The 14259-nt window shown below is 46.7% G+C and overlaps 1 long non-coding RNA gene across 1 annotated transcript in view; it reads left to right on the top strand.

Moving 5' to 3' along the window:
* LOC122793250 overlaps window positions 1–14259 on the top strand; it is a 241333-nt gene that overhangs the window by 119103 nt on the left and 107971 nt on the right. The gene's annotated exons all lie outside the window — the stretch shown is intronic.

Here is a 14259-nt window from a genome sequence, read left to right as displayed (position 1 = left end):
CCCCCTGTGTTGCTATAGATACTTAAAAGCCGACTAGGTGTTCAGTAAGCTCCCTACCAGGAAATCCAGCAGCCTACTTATTTATTTTTTCTTTTCTCATTTCCCTCTGTTCCCTTTTTTTTTCACCTAGCCGTGTTTTGGGATCTGCCTTAGGGGATATACGGGTGCACTATAGCACCTGACCACAAGGTGGCTCCCTCCCTCCTCTATCCTCTACTTCTTACATTCTGTTGTTCCCTTTTCTCCTATATACCTTAAACGCCTTACCTTCCCTTTTTGGGTGCCCCTATACTTCTCTTTATACATTACAGCTCTCCCCTCTCTGCTTATCCCCTGTCCCCTGTACTTACCTGCCATACTTTTCAGTCAGTCCTCTAATAGGTTTTCTGCTCTCATTCATACCTTCCCTTTTTTGGGTGCCCCCATACTTCTCTTTATACATTACAGCTCTCCCCTCTCTGCTTATCCCCTGTCCCCTGTACTTACCTGCCATACTTTTCAATCAGTCCTCTGATAGGTTTTCTGCTCTCATCCTGCATTCCTGGCTCTACCCGCTCCGTTCGTCCTGCGGGCTCACTCCGCTCCCCTACCCTGCCCCCAATTTCCACCCGCCCCCAGTGCATCTAGTTTTATTCTGCCCCATCTCTCCCACCGGTTTTTCCTCCATCCAATCCAAACTCCTAAGCCCTCCCCTTCCTATCCAAAACCACGCCCCCTAATTTGTTGTTCAACCTCCCAAATACCTCTACTTACCTTTCTATCTACTCCATCATGCTACCCCTTCCTCCCAAACTCATTCTACCATTTTGCTTCCTTTTCCTACTCATTCCCCTATACCACATCTCTTGCTATACTCATATCCACCTAATTCCTCCCCCATTAATTCCCCAACATCACCCTATATCTCACTACCACAACATATCCACTTCTTTAATTTCTTCCTACCCATTACTCTTCAGAAAAACTAAGCTTTTTCCTATCTCAAACAGGTTTAAATACAAACCACATCTCCACCACCCACCTCATTCCAGTTATAAAACTATTCAGAACCTTACACTTCCCATATCCATTCACTTAGCAGGAGACATCCACCCCAACCCAGGCCCCACCTTTCAGCCTACAATCTCCCTTAATCACCACAAAAAATGCTCTAGCAAACAACTCAAATTCCTTACCATCAATGCCCAAAGCCTAAAAAAAAAATATCCCACTTCCATGCTTGGCTCTATCATAACTCACCTGATATAGCAGCCATCACTGAAACCTGGTTTAAACCTCACATTCATGACTCAGAATTCCTAGCCCCAGGATTCCATTCTCTACGATCCGACCGACCTAATAAAAGAGGTGGAGGTGTTGCTTTAATCTACTCCAGCCTCCTGTCCATTACTCCCTACCCTAACCATATCCCATCATTCAGTAACACTGAACTTGTAATTGGCATATTAAAAATGAACGACCATAAAAGTATCTGCATCATCTGTCTTTACATTCCGCTAGGCAACAATACTAATACTCTGGAGGACATCCTATCCTGGACTTCCTCTAATATTAGTATTGAAACCTTTATTTCAGGTGATGTAAATATAGACTGGAACAAAATCTCAAACCCAAATCCCTCAATCACCATCAACCTATTTAAATTCACCCAACTCATTAACTCCATTACCAGACCCAACAAAGCCAATCCTCCAGGCTCCATACTCGATTGGATTCTCGTTTCTCATCCAAACAAAGTCATAAAATCTGACACCTCCTCAGACCCTCTAGGAGACCACCTACCTGCATATGCCATACGAGCTACTTCGTCCCCCCCCCCACTCCCACCTCTACACTCACACTCGAAACCTCTCAAACTTCAACCCCACTTCCTTCTCTGACTCACTTAAACAAATCAATTGGAACCCTTTAAAACTTCTACCACTAGACAAAGCCATCCTCCCTTTCAATTCTACATTCTTAACAGTCCTTAAGTCCCTAGCCCTACCAGAACTATAAGACTTAAAACTAAAACCTCCCCCTGGCTCACCAAAGATACTAAAAAGCTAATGCTCCTTAGAGATAAAACCTGGAAAACCTACAATAAACATAAACAACCTGAATCACTCCTCAAATACAAGGAGCTAAGAAACCTTTGCAAGAAACAAATCATTAAAGACAAAAAATCTTATTACATTCAACTCCAAGAAAACCATGCTAGAAACCCCAAACAATTCTGGAATTCCATCAACTCTCTCCTCAGACCTGTTACTAAAAACAACTCCTGTCCAGATACCAGCAAAACCGACCTTGAAATAGCCTCTCTATTTAACTCCTTCTTCACCTCCTCCATTGCCGAGCTAACTAAAACTTTTCCCAACAATCATATATCTCCTGCCTCTACTCAATCTTCCTCAAACAGTTCTCAACCACCCTCTTTCAGACTAAAACCTGTATCTATCAACCAAATAAAAAAACTCCTTCTTAAATTAAAACCCTGCTCTAATGCCCCAGATAACATCCCATCTGCCTTCCTAAAAATTGCCCACGATGCTGTTGCTCTTCCTATCAGCATCCTAATCAACAGGTCTTTACTTGAATCTTACGTACCCAAACTTTGGCGTTCTGCATACATTCTGCCTCTCCACAAAGGTGGCAAAAACTGTTCAGTCACAAATTTCCACCCTATTGCCATTCTCTCCCCTATATCTAAAATCCTAGAAAAATGTATCCACCTACAACTCCTGCCTTTCCTCACCAAGCACCAGCTTCTCTCTCCTACCCAACACGGATTCCGCCCTGGACATAGTACTAACACTGCCCTTCTCTCCTTCCTACACTCAGTTAACTCTGCCCGTGACGCTGGTAATATAGTATCCACTGTCCTTCTAGATTTATCCAAAGCTTTTGATACAATCTCACATACACACCACCTAAACCACTTATCAAATCTCAACCTTTCCTCACAATCCCTTTCCTGGTTTTCCAGCTACCTCTCTAACAGATCTCAAGCAGTGAAATGGAGCCAAGCTACCTCCTCTTTTCTTCCTACTCCTACCGGAGTACCTCAAGGTTCCATACTCGGCCCACTACTATTTAATATCTTCATAAATGACTTCTACAAGGCCATCCCCAACACTAAAATCGTTCAATACGCTGATGATTCAACATTAATCTGCTCTGCCTCTAACCTAACAGACCTCCAAGCCCTAACCCAAAGTGCCTTCTCTACCACTGAAAAGTGGATGCTACAAAACCACCTCTTCTTAAATGCCAACAAAACTAAGATACTCCTTTTCTCTCCCTCTAAATCCTCCTCTCTCAACAAACAGTCATTCCTAATCACTAGCCTTAATAACTCCTCTATTGAAACTGTATCTTCCTCCAAACTTCTTGGTGTCACTATCGACGATCAACTAAAATTTAATACACATATCCAACTGAATATCAAAAAAACTCACATAAAACTAGGTCTATTGTATAGAAACAACCACTTCCTCTCTCCTCACTCTAGACTAACCCTTGCTTCTATCTTCCTCCTGCCTTCCCTCCTATACGGTGCCTCCCTGCTAACTAATCTCTCATCCTCTCTTACATCCAAACTTGAGCTATGCTACAACAAAGTCGCCAGATTTGCCACTAATGCAAAATCCTATTCCCATCACTGCTCCTCCCTTCTCACCCTAAACTGGCTAGAACTTCCTAATCAACTTAACCTCCTCCAACTCACCACAGCCTTCAAGCTACTATTATACCCTTCAAACTGCCCAGCCCTTACAAATCTCCTGCTCCCTTATACCCCCTCTCGACCACTTAGATCATCTCAACACAACCTGATCACAGTTCAAAAACCCCAATGCCCTGCTGGCCAGCTTCTCTTATCCTTTACACTTGCTAAGAAATGGAATGCCCTGCCCTTGTCACTAAGGACCAGTACCAACCTAAACAACTTCAAAACTCTGCTTCATTTCTACTTCTTTCATAACAGAATCTGCAACTGCACGCCTCTGCCTTTAATACCTAAACTTTCTACTCCATTTGCCCCAGACTAACCTCCTTCTATTCTGCACATGTTCTCCTTTCTATAATGCACTATGCTTAGTGAACAGCACAAAAAAACAGTAGTATCCCATGTATTGCCTTTTTCTCAAAACAAAAGTGGAATTGTTGTGTTTCTTCTGTTACAACCACCTGATACTTGTTTCTTAGAGTGACTTTGACTTTACTTGTTTACTGGAATTATCATTGTAATTCAGAATTTGAACTTGGATTAGCATGTACTTTGAAATTATTTTGTAATCTGTATATATAAATGTATTGATTTGTTTGTTTGTTTTGGAGCTTTTCTCCCCGGCCCTCCACTGAAAACGGGCCCATTAGCCCAGTGGACTTCCCCGGTAATCAAACTGAAATAAATAAATAAATAAAGTGTATGGACATGTTTTTTTCTTTTCTTACCCTTGAACTGCCAGAGCTTAGTTTCCCCCTGTCAATAGTCATGAAAGCACTGAAGGCCATAGCGCCCAAACCAATCAAGTCAGCTCAGCTCATGCTGACTAATGATTTATCCGTGTGCAAGGGTCCCTGAGATTTTGGAAGCCTGACAGGTGTTGTATACTATGCGGTATATAACCCCATATAGCTTAGGCTACTGCACCAGTGATCATGTACTGCTCTGGTAAGTTTACTTGCACAGCTGTACTTTCCTCAGTAGAAACTGTTACCTTTTGTTGCTGTCAAAATAATATATGTGCCCTTAGTCTTGTCAGTAATCCACAGCATGAAAAGTTTTATATGCTTCAGATATAGGTAGAGTGTTATGGAAGCATTTCTTTACAGTGGTTTCTGCAGCAAAACTGGTTCCCACAAAAGCAATAATTCTTTCATATTACATGTGCATCTTATATCATTTAAATTTCTCAGTGGAGGCCTAGCAAATTTATTTCTGCGCCCAAGGATAAGTCGTTCCTCACCAAGGGAATGCTAGTTGATGCCATGGTGGTGGCAGCAGCCACCAAAAAGGAGATGTCGGAAACTTCTTCCTCTATCCACCTTCTTAACAGAGATTCTAGTATCATGGATAGGTACTGGAAGCGGACATACAGTTCAGCGACTTTTGCCCTGTGTTTACTGAGCTATCTCACTCATTTTATGAGACTACAAAGAGATCTCCTAAAAGAGCTTGGAGGCACTCTTCAGGGTACAGTAGCTGCAGGAGCTTCAGACAGAAGTTGCCTCCCAGCTTGCTACCCTCAATTCCATAGTGAATTCGTCCATGAGTCTCATTTCATATGCAGCTGATGGAAGGAGTAGTGCAGCGGGTACTGGAATTTCTCTCAGGAGACATTCCTGGATGCGCTTGTGTTCCTTTGCAGAGCCCTTTAAGTCATCCTTTGTCAACACCCCTTTTGATGGCTCGTCCATTTTTGGGCCCAAAGTTAAGGAAACTCTGACCAGGTGTGAGCAGGAAGGAATGACTGCCTGCTGTCGGAGTTTGTTTTTCCACCCCTACCAGACTCTATCCTCACGACAGAGGGGATCCACAAAACCAGGGCGACAGAGACCAGTTCTTTAGGAAGCTCTACCATCGCTCCTGAAAGAAGGTCCGAGTGCCCTACTTTGGAGGCAGTCGGGGGTCGCTTATCTTTGTATCCATGTGCCTGGCTCAAAATAACAAACGACAACTGGGTACAAAGTATAGATCTGCAGTAGTTAACTTCATTTATCTGCAACCTGTGGATCATCGGATCCATTTCAGATCTGTGCTGGCAGCATTTTTTCAAGCATCTGCTCCAAGCTCCTCTCCTTACCCACAATCCCTCACATCTACTACCTTCCCTCAGATCTCGTTTGCCGCTTCATGCGCACGCATCGTGGTCTCTATAGCTCCAATTTGGGTATAGTAAGTGGTACTTTTTGGTTTATATTTAGTGTGTGTAGTTTTTGGTCAACCCTTTCCTCCCCTTCATCGTTCATCAGTTTTTTGTTACAAAAAAAAAAGTCGTTTAGAAAGTTTATTTCTGAGGTAGTGTAGACCTAACCAACCCTTGTGTGTGCGTTTGTTGGTTTAGTTTTGGCTGAGTGGTGTGTGATGATGGTTGACCAGCCAAAACCAACATTTAAAAAATGCACAGAGTGTGGCCACAAGCTTTCACTGGCTGATGGCCACACTCTGTGTGTTATTTTCCTGGGCGTTCCCCACCTTAGTCTGCCATGTAGTGTGTGTGCAGGGTTCAACCCCATGGCGTTGAAAGAGAGGAAGGCAAAACTGGTAGCTAAGGGCCTGCTACCAGTTTCTGCTTTAGATACGATGACCTCGACATCGGCTCCAGCAGCCGACACCCCCCCCCCCCTCAGGCTGGGACTCAATCTCTTTCTATGCCTCCTTAGACTGGGACAAAAACAAAGGATAGAGATAAGGACAAGAGAAAGAGAAAAGGATGGAAAGGCACCACAAACTATCTCCAGAACGGAAGCCATTTCCCAGTCCACCTTCTAAAATTGTCAGGATCACTTCTCCTCGGCTCCATTCCCTGATGTTCTCCATGGAGCCAATGGAGCCTTCAGACCAGAGGCCTTCTTCGAGGTCGTCTCACAGACCAGCCAGATCCAAGTCGGTCGCCTCTTCGCGGTCGACTCAGAGTCTGTCGGAGCTTGACATGGACAGGATGATGTGGAGATTCATTCGGACCTTAAATCCAAATGGGAGTCTTGCCAAACTCCTCTCCGGCCGGAGATGGGACCTCTGTGCCCTTTTTCCATCCAATCTCTTTCCCCGATCTGACCTGCGGTTTCGGGGTTTATGGATGTGAGGATCCTCGGAGCTGGGGGTTCTATGCCGACGGTTCCTCCAACCTCGATGCCAGCGATTACCTTGAGTAACTCGGATCAGACTTGTTCGGATCCGAGCAACTCTCGGGGCCAAGAACGGGGAGCCGGATCTGAAGAAATGGAGATGTCTTCTTTTCTGACTTTGTAGGATCTGAGCCGTTCCTTAAGATTTCTGGCTACCTTGGCCTTGGCCCCAATCCTCACGACGGAGCCAGGGAGAACTGGTATGGATCGGTACGGGAAGCGTACCCTCTCGTCAGCAACCTTCACCCTATGGTCGCTGAATTATCTTTGTCATTTTATTCGGCTCCAGAGAGATCTCCTTAAGGAGTTAGGAGATACTCTAACGGGTAACGTACCTGAGGCGTTAGCGCAGACTGTTAACGCCCAGTTGTCTACCCTTGGCTCAGTTGTCAACTTGTCCATGAGGCTCATATCTTATGCAGCCGAAGGGGCGAGTAGGGCAGCTAGTTCAGGTGTAGCCCTCAGGAGGCAAGCCTGGATGTGCCTGTGTCATTTTGCGGAGGCCTTCAAGTCTTCCTTTATTGACGCCCCCTTTGATGGGTCCTCACTCTTTGGGACCAAAGTGAAAGACACCCTCATCAGATGCGAGCAAGAGGGAAAGACCCTGTCTGCCATAGGGGTCCGTTTTTCCCTCCCTTCTAGGCCTTACCTCAAGGCTCAGAGAGGAGGGAAGATGTGGTTCAAAAAAATCACAGAAGTCTTTCCCTGCCGCTCAAGGTGAGTCCCCCTCCAGAGGCAGAGGAGGGAGTGGCTATTCTGGAAGACATCACCCCAGGGGCAGAGGAGGCCCCCGAAATTCAGGAGACCGTGATTCCTTTTGCAGGTCTTCCTACCATCGTTCCTGATGTGTTGCCTGACTGTGCTATTCCGGAGCCAGTCGGGGGCCGCATTTTGTTGTACCCGGAAGCCTGGGGAAGCATCACCCAGGATCGATAGGTGCTTCAAATAGTTACCGGAGGTTATACCATCCCCTTTTTATCAGACCCCTCCTCCAGTCTTGGGACCTGGGATGTGCGCATGGAACCTCCTCCCAGGGACAGCCCATTTCAGAGGACCCCGGCCAGATCCCTCCATGGAACCTCTCATGTAAGCATGACTTGGATCACTCCCTCAGTCCCAATACCCACCCTTGAGGATCCATGTAACTAGAGGGTGAGGGTTCCCCAGTCTCCCTGAGAAGTCCTGGACTTGAGACACTGTTGAAGTCCTCCGCCAGAGGAGGTGGTTCCCCAGCCCCATCCTCCTCAGGAGTCCTACCTCCTTGGAGTGAGGTGCACCCGCAGTTGTCCTGGGTGTCTCATCCCTCCTGCAGATCCATTTGTCTCCTTTGCACCCATCATGGAAAGGGCCCAACAGGTCCCCAGGCGTGTCCAACCCGTTGCAACAGGTTCAGAAGGGATTCCACAGACAGACAGGGTGGCCTGGATTCCACCCCTGGCTGTGCAGGTTGGTGCTCCTCCCACAGCCACCCAGGCTCAAAGGAGTTGGGTGCCTCAGGATCCGGACCCAACAAGGAGGGAAGGGATAAGTTTGGGTTTGTTTCAAAGTTTTCCTCCTCACAGGGATTTCCAGGATGATGATTTGGCAATGCGGTGGTGAAATGAGTGACCAGCCAGAGAGAGTTAGTCTGTGGCGCTTGTTCATCAGCGCCAGAGGACAGGCAAGAGTTCAGGGTTCATGGCGTTGGAAGTGAGTCTTTTTCAACATGAACTGAATCCATCCATGCCACAGATTCGGCTCCAGAAAGAGGACTCTCTGAAATGGGATGTGTATGTTCTGCTTCCTGTCGTCAGAGGACTCTCAAATTCTGTCTGGGATTTCACGGCTGAATTCACAACTGAAGTGTTTGACACGTGTTTGTTTGGACCCCTTCAAGGTGTCATTCACAAATGCTCCCTTTGGCTCTGGGAGCTGGAGTGGGCTGCTCTGTGTGCTGTCCTCCCCTTTGAAGGAATTCACAGGAATTCTCTTGGTTTTCCCGTGATCTTCCCTGTTTTTCCAGTTTGTTCAGGACAGCTCCAGCGATAGAGGGGGAGGGGAAATCTGGGGATGCCCGAGACTCTTGCCCTTGCTCAGCCCCTTCCGGCCCTCAAAACAACAGAAGATGATGATTTCGGAGCAACCAACAGCAAGGGCTCGATTCTTCTAAGCTCGTCCCCTAAAGGCATAGGGGACAAGATAAGATGCCACCTCAAAGGCAGAGGGCAACCGAAACACTGAGGAAGGGGGTGGACCTTCTCGACGCACAAGGAATCTCCATTGTCCCACCTTTCCCACAAAGCAAAAGGGAAATCTTGATCCCGCTCCACCTGCACAAAGGGTGTGCCAAATCACAAAGCGCAGAGTGCATCGGGCTCCAAAACCGGGGAGGGAGATGTGCTGCAAGTCAAGTCCAGATCAGTCCAATTTAGTGCCCAATTCCCCTTTCCTGGGGAAAAGGGAGGCCGGATGTTTCAAAGAACAAAGAACCTGCCATGCCATTCTTCCAGACCGTCACCTTGCACCTTGCAGTGTTGAACCTCTCTCCTCCGATGGAATTGTTCCATAGAGTCAATGGACGGCTTCTACTGAACCAAGGGACCCAGAAACTCCAGCAAAGATTTTCCATTCCTTCACCTAGCACCTCATTTCACATTGAACCTCCTCTCCTTTCCAGTCCTTGGTCTCACACCTCTCCCACCAAGTTTACAGAGGTCTATTACATCGTTTCACCTCATCTCAGAATTAGGGTGTTTCCTTACCGTTGCCGAGCCGCCTTCACTTTCAGATGCCAGCCTTGCCTTTGAACCTCCAGTATTAATGGCCAGAGCCAGTGGCATTCAGCAGATACTGCCCAGTGTCAGTGGTCTTGTGGCTCCATCCTCGAAACACCCCCCTCCAGTCTCTTTTGAACCTGCAGCCTTCCCTTCTTTGGTGGCTTTCCAATCCCAGCTTGCCATCCACTTTCCCCAGCCCCGCCAGGGAATACCTTTGAGTAACCATGGTCCAAGGCAGGTGGTCCCTTCTTTCTCCCACACAACCACCACACATGGCAGTGATTCCTCCCAGCTTGGGTGGGGGAATACCTTTGAGGGGAGGATGGTCCAAGGCACATGGTCCCAGACAGAGACCACATTGCATATCAATGTTCTGGAGATGAACTAGAGATGAGGGCAGTGCTTTTAGCATTGGGGTAAAGCATTCCATGCAATGTTCTTCAACGGGACAAGGTAGTTCAGTCAGATAACAATGAGATGTCTAGTACATCAACAAACAAGGAGGAACCAGATGACCCTCAGCGATGCCGCAAGGGCCACTGCTTTAAGAGTGTGTGCAGAAGCCTTCAAATGCTGTTTTCTCACCGGGGAGACGATTGCAGTTCAAGTCAGACAACATGTCTGTGGTACATCAACAAACAAGGAGAACCAGGTTGGTGATCTTTCAACCGGGACGGCCAGGTTCAGCTGAAGCAACTCTACATGTCTGCAGGAATGGGTTACATCAACAAACAAGGAGGAACCAGATCTTTACCCTCTCTGCCGCAAGGCCATGAGAGGGAGGTGGGGAGTGACGATCCTTACTAGACACTCCAAAATTTTCTCATGACAACGCACATCCCAGGACCACTGCAAAATTTTTAGTGGAAAAGACTGGTCGGGCTAAAATTTTAGTGGAAAGACTGAGTCGGGCTATTCTAAGGCCACATGAGTGGTCTCTGAAACAGTCAGTAGCGGAGGAGATCTTCCTTGCGTGGGGTCACCCTTGCTGCGATTTCTTCGCATCTCCTTCCAACGTGAAGTGCAGCGAGTTCTTTGCTCTGATTCCCTCACCAGGGGACTTCCCCAGAGATGCTTTCGTCCATGCTTGGCCTCCCAGGTTACTGCATGTCTATCCCCTGCTACATCTCATTCCGAAGTTTCTTCAGAAAGCTCACCTACTGGGGTGCAAAGTGATCCTCATTGCCCCATTCTGGAACGTCAAGTGTGGTTCCCCTTCCTCTGGTCCCATGCTCTAACTCCTCCATGGATTCTGGATCCCTGTCCGGATCTCGGCTCTCATCCCTCGGGCATCAGTCCACCCCGATCTGGGCAGCCTCAAGCTGATTGCTTGGTTGCTCCAGTTCCCTTGATCGCTAGGACTCCCGGTCTGTCATCTTCAGTAAAGAGTATTTTGGTGGCATCCCACAAAGCTTCCATTAGGAAACCTAGATCCATTTACAGCCCCTGTTCCTGCAGTGTTGGTGTTTTTGTCCTATATTTTCCAACAAGGGGCTAGTTCCTCTACAGTGAAAGTACAATGGGCAGCCATATCTAATTTTCATGTCGGCGAAAATCTGAATGCTCTGGCCTCTTTGAGATTGTGCAAGGTTTTTCTGAAAGGTACTTTTCTTTTGCGTCCCCCGGTTAAAGGTTCCGTCCCATCTTGGGCCCTTACCCTAGTTGTTCGCTGGTTGGTGGCTCCTCCTCCACAGCAGCGACAGTAGATTTCCAATTCCTGTCCTGGAAGACAGCTTTTCTAGTGGCCATTACCTCAGCTCGAAGGGTTTCTGAGATCCAAGCTTTCTCTGCTGTGCCCCTTACTTGATCTTTCATAAAGACAGGGTTTTGCTTCGCATGAACCCTTCTTTCTTACCGAAAGTTGCTTCTGAATCTAATATTAACCAGATGATTGATCTGCCTGTGTTCTTTCCAAATTTCCAGAACAAGGGTGAATATAAGCTGCATTTGCTCGATGTTCATAGACAGCTTTGTTTCTATTTACACAGGACTAAACAATTCCGTAAGTCTGACCAATTATTCGTGTCCTTTTCCAGACCCTTTTTGGGCAAGGCCATTTCCAAGGTCTCCTTGGCTTGACGGATTACACAATGTGTACTGCAAGTCTATAGGGATAAAGGCTTGTCCCCACCTGGTTCTACTAAAGCTCATTCTACCAGATCTATGGCAATTTCTGCTGCCTTTTGGTCTAGGGTTTCTCTGGATGATATCTGTGCAGCAGTGACCTGGGCAAGGTCACATACATTTATTTCTCATTATAAGTTGGATTTGATCTCTAGAAGGAGAGCATCCTTTGGCTCTGTGGTGCTCAGGAATATCCTTCCATGAGGGCCTGCCAGTAGTTTTGGTAGCTGGGGACTCTGTGCCACAGGTTGCAGATAAATGAAGTTAACTACTTCGGATAAAGAGGTTATGTACTCACCATAACGTTCCATTTGAGTAGCTATACTTTATTTTCTGTAACCGTCCTGCCCTCCTTCCCTCGAACCTGTTCTAGGTTAGTGTTATTGAGTTGCTAATAGTTTGATTAGTGGCAAATTTGATCTGAAGGAAGGTAGGAGATGTGAGGGATTATGGGTAAGGGGAGGAGCTTGGAGCAGATGCTTGGCTCGGATCCAATATGGATCCGATGACCCACAGGTTGCAGAAAATGAAGTATAACTACTCAGATGAAACATTATGTTGAGTACATAACTACTTTTTTCCAGAGGATATTTCATTCCTTTCGCCACTCCCCCTCCATTGACACCAGAAATCCCAGACATTCCACCCAGTTACAGGGAAAAACGTTGCTAAGAAAGAGCCATCAAACCATTCCCAGGAGACCAGACAGGATCCGCAACTTACTCCAAGATTCTTTAGTTTTAAAAAAGACGGGACTAGAGACCTATTTTAGATCTCAGCAGACTAAACAGATCTGTCAAAGAACAGAAGTTCTGGATGGTCACGCTTCAGTCAATACTTCCCTTTTTAAGGAAAGACAATTAGATGTGCCCGATAGATCTACAAGATGCGTACTACCATATGAAAATGGCCAGAGCATCCAGGGATCATCTGCACTTCCGGCTGGGAGCCAATCATTACCAGTTTCGAGTCCTGCCCTTTGGTCTCGCTACAGCCCCCAGAGTGTTCACCAAATGTATGTTAGTAGTCATGGCTCACATGAGGCATTTAGGATTCCAGGTGTTTCCATACTTGGATGATTGGCTCCTCACTGCCACTACCAGGCATCAGCTAATGCAAGGGAGACCACTCTTACTCTTTGCAATCATTTGGGCATTACAATAAATTCAGAAAACTCTGCCTTGTTGCCATCGCAACATATTGTTTTTATCAGAGCAGAATTGGACACCACCACCACCACTTTGAGACTTTCAGCAGAAAGAGTTTTACTACTTCGTCAGCAGGTTCACAACATCATATCCAAAGACAAGGCTCCAGCATCAGAAGTGCTAAAATTGTTAGGCATGATGGCGGCTGCAATATTAGCAATACGGTTGGGTCGCATGTACATGCGGATTCTGCAATGGCTGTTATTCACTCAATGGTCTTACCAAGAGCTCCCAATGTCTCATCTCATAATGATCACAAACACATACAAAAAGGATCTTCAGTGGTGGTTGACCTCTTTTCATATAACGATAGGTCTTCCTTTTGTCCTACCCTCACCAGCGGCCACAGTGACCATGGAGACTTCCCTGATGGGGGGAGGGGCATTTTCAGGGAAGAAAGTCCAAGGCACATGGGCCAAACAGGAGACACATCTGCATATCAGTGTCCTGGAGATGAGAGTGGTACTTTTAGGGTTGCAGTACTTGCAAGACTCTTTTCTTCTGGGAACAATTGCGATTCAGACGGACAACATGTCGGTGGTCTGGTACTTGAACAAAAAAGGAGGAACCAGGTCCTTGTCGCGAGGCCCTAAGAGTATGGCAGTGGGCTACATCCACCCAGCGCTTTCTGATAGCAACACACATCCCAGGGAAATCCAATTTTGTTGCCTCACGAGTGGTCCCTCAAGAAAGAAATAGCGGAGAGAATTTTCCGCAGATGGGGCCAGCCTTGCTGCGACCTTTTTGCCAACCACAGGAACACAAAATACAGAAGCTACTTTGCCCTCATTCCCCCTCCTGGAGAAGCCCCAAGGGACGCACTCATACACGATTGGCCTCCGGGTCTCCTCTATGCATTTCCACCAATTTCCTTGATACCCAAACTATTGGAGAAATCAAAAGCCCTGGGAAGGACCATCATTCTAATAGTCCCTCAGTGGCCTCATCAGATTTGGTTCCCTTCCTTCGACTTCATCTCTTGGAAGAGCCTTGAATTCTTGACCCATTCGTCGGGAGTTCTTCACCCCTCTCTTCAGTCCCTGAAATTGACAGCGTGGCTGCTGCAATTCCCAACACATCCAGGTTCCATAACCTCTCAAATGAAATGCAGCATATATTGATATCTTCTCATAAGTCCTCTACTAAGAAGCTATACCTTAGCAAATGGAGAAGATGTTATGTGGTCCAATCTCGCCTACATTCTTACTCACGTACTCGGCGCCGACTCGGCCAACTTTATCTTTCTAGCACGAAGTCTCTAATTGGCTGGGCTAAACTGGAATCCCATGTTGCACTGCTCCATAGCCCCATATCTCGTTTGCCGCTTGTGTAGCTAG

Source organism: Protopterus annectens, chromosome 2.part0 (genome assembly GCF_019279795.1).
Source record: "Protopterus annectens isolate FY-2018-M chromosome 2.part0, PAN1.0, whole genome shotgun sequence".
NCBI lineage: Eukaryota > Metazoa > Chordata > Ceratodontiformes > Protopteridae > Protopterus > Protopterus annectens.
This window is presented reverse-complemented; position numbering and strand designations above follow the sequence as displayed.